The sequence below is a fragment of the Octodon degus genome, unplaced genomic scaffold, assembly GCF_000260255.1.
Source record: "Octodon degus isolate 3935 unplaced genomic scaffold, OctDeg1.0 scaffold00030, whole genome shotgun sequence".
Classification (NCBI taxonomy): Eukaryota; Metazoa; Chordata; class Mammalia; order Rodentia; family Octodontidae; genus Octodon; species Octodon degus.
In genome coordinates, this window is record NW_004524606.1 from 5373846 (window position 1) to 5381525 (window position 7680).

Consider the following 7680-nt stretch of genomic DNA (forward strand, 5'->3'; position numbering starts at 1 on the left):
GGATAGGATTAGTGTATTTGAATCCTTGATGGGGATAGATGACTGTGATTTTTCCTGTAAATATTTTTTTAAATTGAAGCATTCACTGTAGTTCCTGATCAGATCTTGTAGATAAGAATTAATCTAATTTTCCTAACACATAAAAGTCTCATACATATAAGTGCTGACTTCTCTGGTGTCTTAGAATAAGGTATTCTATGGCCAGTGAATTTTATGAAATGTTAGTGATTTCCTTTTTCATGTGTGTGAACAGAAGATGCACCCAGGAATTTTAATTGTTCAAAATCTTCCTTTTGTTTCTCATTGAGGTCACAAGCTGTGTTCTTTGTGCAGTGGGCATAAACCTCTAATGGTATTGTCTCCCATTTGGATATGATAGATACCCTCTCAGGAACTAAACTCATTTCTGCACAATGTGCTTCAGACTTGGAGAAGTAAACCACAATTTATCTCCTCTAAATCGCACTCCCTGGTTCAGAGCAGGAGGCAGATAACCTCAATCTGAACTTTGCCTATGGATGTTTATCTCCAGCCTCCAAGTAATGTGGATTTATTTTGGTAATATACAGACCATTTTGCAGATAATGTCGGGAGCAACCATTTTATTACTATTTCTTGTAAATTACATGTGGCTGTGTTTTAATGTATTTTCACTACAAACCACAGATTCACAACATGCATAGTTATACAGGTTTTTATTATGATCTTGAATATTGACTTTTAATTATGTAGTGGTTAACAAAACAAATAAGGCCGTCATTTCCATCAAGGGGCATTAAGAATGGAAGATATCTTTTGACATCCCTTCTATATTCTCATACTGATACTTTCTTTAACATCACCCAAGCCAGGCATAAAAATGTAAAAATCTCACATTACTTTATGAAGACCCAGGAGTAGTTTTTAATTATATTTACTGCAAGGAATACGTGGCTTATAGTAATGGTAGCTGAAGGGCACCTTAGCAATAATATGCAAGGTTAAGAAAGGCTGTTCACAGAGGTCAGTGAGGCAATATTCTGCCTCAGTAGAAGATAGATTGGAGAAAATATATTTAAATTGAAAATAAGAAGCTAGACAATTGAATAAAATTCCAGACCATAAGGTTATCACTGGAAACTGATCATTAAGAAATCCAAGAGCTAAACTCCACACTTTCTGATGTATTTTGGCTCCTAACGTGATCTTATAGAAAGTTCAGCAACTATCACAAGTGGCCTGAGAGTCCTACAGATCTGAGGTCAGCATCCAGATTTGGTGACTCCTCCAGCATGGCTCTCATTCTAAGACTCAATGATCTCATCCTTAGAGGTAATAAGAAGTGTTGAGAAGCATCTCTCAGACCTGTATATTTTTAGATTCTGTTTCTAAGTAGGAAGAGGGTTAAAGGCTTTTGAATTTCCTTCCTGGCCATTCAGGCAATAAAATAGGTCAAGAGCTCTATAAGACCAAGGAAATCAGTGGTTTATTTCTGTATGATAGTTAGTGTACTTACTCTCAAGAAAATTCTGGAATCTAGCTTGTAACAAAGTGTCAGCAGTGAACACAAATGCAGGGCATTTAGGTCTTAATGAATATGGGTTATTTAACAGATCTTAGGAGGAGATTTGAATGAGTAAATTATGTAATAGATTTGATAATATAGTTGGCATCAAAACAGGTAAGTGTATTTTACTTGGAATTACCTTCTATACAAACTTGGAACTGGAAAAATCTTCAAAGATCACATCTAACTCATTATTATTCATTTAGTTTTTACTAATGAAGCAAACAAAACAGTTTCCATCTGAACAATAGTTTTAAAATTTGGAGTTGAGTCAATACAATACAGTGTTTCTTTCTGTTATGCTATTCAGGATTACCAGTTTTCTCTGCAACTTGTCTTGTGGAAAATCTTCAAGTTTTTTGTTTGCTTGTTTGTCTAATCACTATATAAAAAATTCAGTCATTAAACACAATTTATAAAAAATGGAAGCTACTCTGATATCCTGTACCATCTTAAATTTTTCAGTCAGTGCTGCTGCCACAATGTCAACTTTGCAAACAAACAAGGAACACAAAGGTGATACTATTTTAAAAAATCATTACAGATAACAATAATGCTGTCTGTGCCCCTATATACTATAGTCATATAAAAAATATCAGCTTGTAAAGAGTCAATGATTGTCATATTTTTATCAATTGACTTCCCTGGCTAGATGATTGAAATGAGAATAATTCTGATCTTCTTTAGGAAAATTGGGATGTCAATGGGTAATGGACATTTTGAGTGGAGAACATATGTATTTTGGAGGCAAATAAAAAATTGGGCCTTTTTTCTGACAAAGAGTTTTAAGTTTGTCTCAGTACTTTGAAAAAGAACCATTCCCTATGGAATTTCATTTCTGCTATGGCTAGTTATCAGGGATTATCTCTAGCCTAATAAAGAAATCTTCACTAAGCAAAAACCCTGCAACTTTAGGAAGCTATGTGTATTTTAGTGCCTCTTGGATCCATGTGTTGTTAAACAAAATATAAAATGTGCAATAAACTTTAGGTATAAAGGACTTTGTTGGCTATAAAATTTTATTTTATTGCTGTCCTCCTGTGTCTAAACACATTCAAAATCAGTAAAATATTAAAATATTCAACATGAGACAACATGAAGCCTAATTCCAGAAATATAGCAGTGAGAATGAATGACAGGGGCAGACAGAGAATGTCTTTGCTGTCACCTGCATGGTCTGCCATTTCAGTATGTACTTGATTAAAAGGATGCAGAGAGTAGACTGAATGTCCCTAATGGATGAATTCCATTATTACCCTCACAGAAGCACATTTGAACCTGAGAGTGACAACTTTGTGCCAGGATCTTTCTGTAATAGTAAGCCTGGCATAGGTGCTTCCAGTATGTTGGGAAATCTCCCTGAGGCCCAAATTACTGTTCTCATAAGTCTGTGGAAGCTTAGAAAAATAAGCAATATTTTAAATTTTCCTGAATGTAGTGGAAGGCATGGAATTTTATGTTGAGATAGAAAACTTCCATATAAGAAAAGCCATTGTTATTGGAATAGGTCTCCCAGTGGAAAATTATAGTTTCCAGGGAAACTATCCCTACAAAACAGAGTCAAAGTTGATTTGGATATTTTAGAATTGTATTATGTGCCTTCAACATAAAATTTATTGAATAAGATACACAAAATCCTAAAAGCAAGACAACAATGATGTTTTCTACTGAACCACTTGCAAAATAGAGCAAGAAAGTAACTTGTATAGCTAAACTGAAATGCGTGAGTAGGAGCACAACAACAAAACCATGTTTGAATATCATTCTTACATTCAAACTTGCTTCTTTCTCATATGTGGACTTGCTTTGTTATGCCTTTTATTGCTCTAGTTGTGGTGATGTTTGTGTGGAGGAGGAGTTCTCATTTTATTTTTGCTCTGTCGAACAACATGTGGCCCATAGGATTTTACCCAATTTATCTTTTTTTTTTAAATTTTTTTTAATTTTTTTTTATTTTTCAACAAATAATACACTGCATATATTCTTCTTAGTGGTTAATTGCTGTACAAGATGCGGACTTGTGATCCTATTTACAAACACCATTAGAACAAATCATTCTATTCATTAACAGAATGTAACTATATATCTATCCCAACCACTTTGAATACACAGATACAAAATGGACATTCATCTGTATACCCCATTTTTTCTAAGTTCCGTTATTGAATATTATAGGTGTGTAAACTCAGCAAAATATTCTAAAAGAGTCCAGTAGCCCATAATAGCATTGGATCTTCTGTTTAACTGGCAATGTCAGAAATTATTGACCTGAGTCCCCCACAGCTCAACTTAACAGCATGGCTTTATTTCTTATAATTTCATCTTCATACTTTTCTGCTGGATGGTTAAGACCAAGGTAAGGAGGATGTTTTATAATATTTGCTTTTTACCCATTTATAAAAGTAACTCTTAATCATTAGAAAAATATATAAAACAATATAAATAAAAAGAAAAAAATCAAATTCACTTAATCTTGCCATCCAGTAATAATTGGTATTAATATTTTGGTGTGACTACAATTATCTAATTTATATATGCATATATTCACACATAAATGCATCTACAAACATAAAACATGCATATATATACACACATCTATATCTATATCTATCTATATCTATATCTATATCTATATATCTGCTAAACACATTAGTATCAGACCAAATATTCAATTATGTATTCTTTTTTACTTTAAGTTTAGTGAGTTGAAAGATATAGCATCAATTGGAAAATTATTTATAAAGTACACAATACCTAGTCACTGAAAATGTCTATGACTGTACCACAATGTATGGCTCAGCCTCCTGAACCTCTCTTGCCTAAACATAAACATCCTCCTAATTCATTTCTTTATCCTATATGTAATTTTCATCTATATTGCTCCTATGGCCGTTTCCTTAACATAGATACACCCATGCTCATGCTCTGTGTAACTCTGTAGCTCTTAAGAGATAGGCAGGTCCAAATATCCACAGTTTTGGACTATTTAACTTGGGACAAATGTTTTATCCTCTTTAACCTCAGATTTACTACCTGTACAGTAAAAAAAATAATCAAAGCACCTTCTTCAGTAAGGTATCATGAGAAATTTAACATTTCATGGTCAGTACAAATTATGTCTTCAGTAAAGTTACTGAAGACATAACTATTATGGGAAGTTTTGGAAGGTTTCCTATTGCATATATAGGAAAGCCTAAATGTATTAGCATGACTCTTGACCATGCCAACCTGCTTCTGCTCACCTCTAGGGCTGCCCTGCACCTAGTCCTGCAGTACTCCTAGCCACCCACAAGAGCATGAGGACTTGATGTTCTGTGTGCTTGTTCATCTCCTCTGCCAGTCTGGGAAGTCCAACTCCAGCTTCACCTAGACATATCTGCTACATTTTATAATTTAGATAAATTGTCAACTTTTCTTTATAGCCTTATTTAACAGCTAGTGAGATTTGCTTATTATTTTCCCCACAATGTTATAGCATTTCGGTAATACCATCTCTGTACATCCATCCTCCCTCCCTGTCCCCTTGCCTCCCTGTCTGTCTCATCCTTCCTTCCTTCCTGCCTGCCTGCCTGCCTGTCTTCCTGCCTTCCTGCCTTCCTTGTTTCCTATGGCTGAAAGACATAGTAATGAAGAGTTCAGTGTCTGAAACATTTTCTTAGTTCAAAGTTATATTTTTATAGTTAAAATTCAGGTTCTCAAATCAAATATATGTAATCTGACATTAGTTACTTGGCATTGTGAGGCTTTAATTTCCTCCCAAAATAAGGAGAATAATATTATAGAATAAAAAAGTGACTGTGAGTGTTGAATTACCTGCTATCTATGAGCTTTAAGTAAGTATTAGTTCTCACTCAAGCTTTGTTTGTTGAGTACTTACTCTGTGATTGGCCTTCTTTGTAGTACTCCTGGTGCTATAATAGGTTTTGTATGGAGCAAATGCTCTTATTTGGAGACAGGCTTGTTGAGGAAAGAAATATTTAAAATGTCCTTCATGTTAGTGTTTGAAATAAAATGAAGTATAGGCCATGAAAACATTTTTCATAACATCTGGTTTGCATCTCATACTGTCTCCACTGGCCTGTATTTCTCTTTTAAGATACAACTCGTCTTCTGGTATGAGCAGTATGTCCAGTTACAAGGATATGCCATTCTTCTGTTGGCAGCAGCTGCATCCATTTCCAGCTTACCATTTACACTGCCTCACTGGACATCACAGAATCAAAAGAAATCTCTTCATAATTGTAATAATGTCCTTCAGCTTTCTCCCTTGCCCTGGAGCTGGAGAGTTGATGTCAATGACATATTCCTTTAGGAAGATCTCAGTGACTTTTGAATTTTCCTTGTGGAGTTTGAATGCATTGCATTTTGTTCACATCCAGATTGCATTCTTTTCACTAAGCAAGTGGTCCAATCTGATTAATATAATACATTCTCCTCTGTTGTCAAACATTGCCAAAGGCAAGGTACTACTTAGGGAACAACCCCTCCCTTCAAAATAAGCACACACAAATGAAAAATAAATAGATCTGCACAATCATTATGGAGCTAAAATAGCACTTAGAAAGGTATTTTTATTGTGAAAAATGGCCAAATAAGAGTTGCTGACTGTTTGTAGTTCTGCAATGTAAGTCAGATAAATTGGTGCCCAGAAGTCTGACATTTCAAAAGCTGGAGAATATGTTGCTTTTTTTTTTTTTTTTTTTTCCTGATATGCCATTTTTGTAATTCTCCCAGCTAGTTTCCTTCAGCAAGAAGCAATTCTTCTGTGCCCAGGCAGTTCAATTAAAGCATTGTAAATGTTGTCAAAATGACTTCAGCATAAGTGCCCCTAAGCAAGAGGTATATTTTAGAGGGGAATAAATTCTGTGTTTCCCAACTTTGCATGGACAGTGATAGCAACTAATTTTTTGGAATTAGAGTGCACTGTGTGTACCTTCTCAACTCAGTTAACCTACCAAGAGAATTACAAACATGACATCTCACCTCTGAGAAACTCCTCTATTTGGCTTTGCTCAACATGCTTGTGGCTCTGCTTGTCCTTCCAGTGCAGCATGCCAGTTTTCTCCATCTCTGCACTGCTTTAGAACATACCAGTTCTTCTCCCTTAGGGTGAAATCTGACCTTAATGAGTTATTTCTAATGAACACATTGTAGCAGGAATGACACTGCATAAAATTGAAAACTAGGTTAGAGGTCAGCAAATTTTTTTTTGAAAAGTCCACATAGTAAAATAATTTCAATAAATTCTTTGCAGACCATAACCATGTAGACTCTGTTGTGACTCTGCAGCTCTGTTTTTTTTTTTTTTTGGGGGGGGGGGACAGTTTCAATAATTAACACATTGTGTACAGTCTTCCTAGTGGTTAATTGCTATACAAGATGCGGACATGGTATCCTATTTACAAACACTATTAGAATAAATCCCTCTATTCATTAAGATAATGTAACTATATATCTATTCTAACCATTTTGAATACACAGATACAAAATGGACATTCCTCTGTATCCCCTTTTTTTGTTTAGTTCCGTTATTTAAATATTATAGGTGTGTTAACTCAGCAAAATATTCTAAAAGAGTCCAGTACTCCATAATAGTATTGGGTCTTCCACTTCACTGGCAATGTCAGAAATTGTTGACCTGAGTCCCCCACAGCTCAACATAACAGCATGGCTTTACATCTTATACTTTGTTTTTATACTTTTCTGCTGGATGGTTAAGGCCAAGATAAAGCAAGACCTATGCAACAAGAGTTGTAGCTTTTAGGTCTGATAAGGTCAGTGAAATCCCCTCAGGATTGATCCTGAGATCCTGTACCTCAGTGTCTTAGTTACTCTTCTCTCATTGCTGGGACAAATACCCGACATTCAAAATGAAGGAAGGAAAGGTTTATTTAGCTCACAGTTACTGGAGGTTTCAGTCCATACTCAGCTGGGTCCAGTGCAGAGCAGCACATAGCAGAAGGCAACTTTTCATGGCAGCGGCAAAGAGCAAGAGAGCAAGGGAGGGGTAGCAGCAGCTCAAGCAGCTAGTTTACTGAAAAATCCAAGTCCCAAGTCTCCTCCAAGATCCAAGGCAAACTCTTAGCTGTGAGCCCCTATACAAAAGAAAAGTTAAACACATCCAACATTCAAAG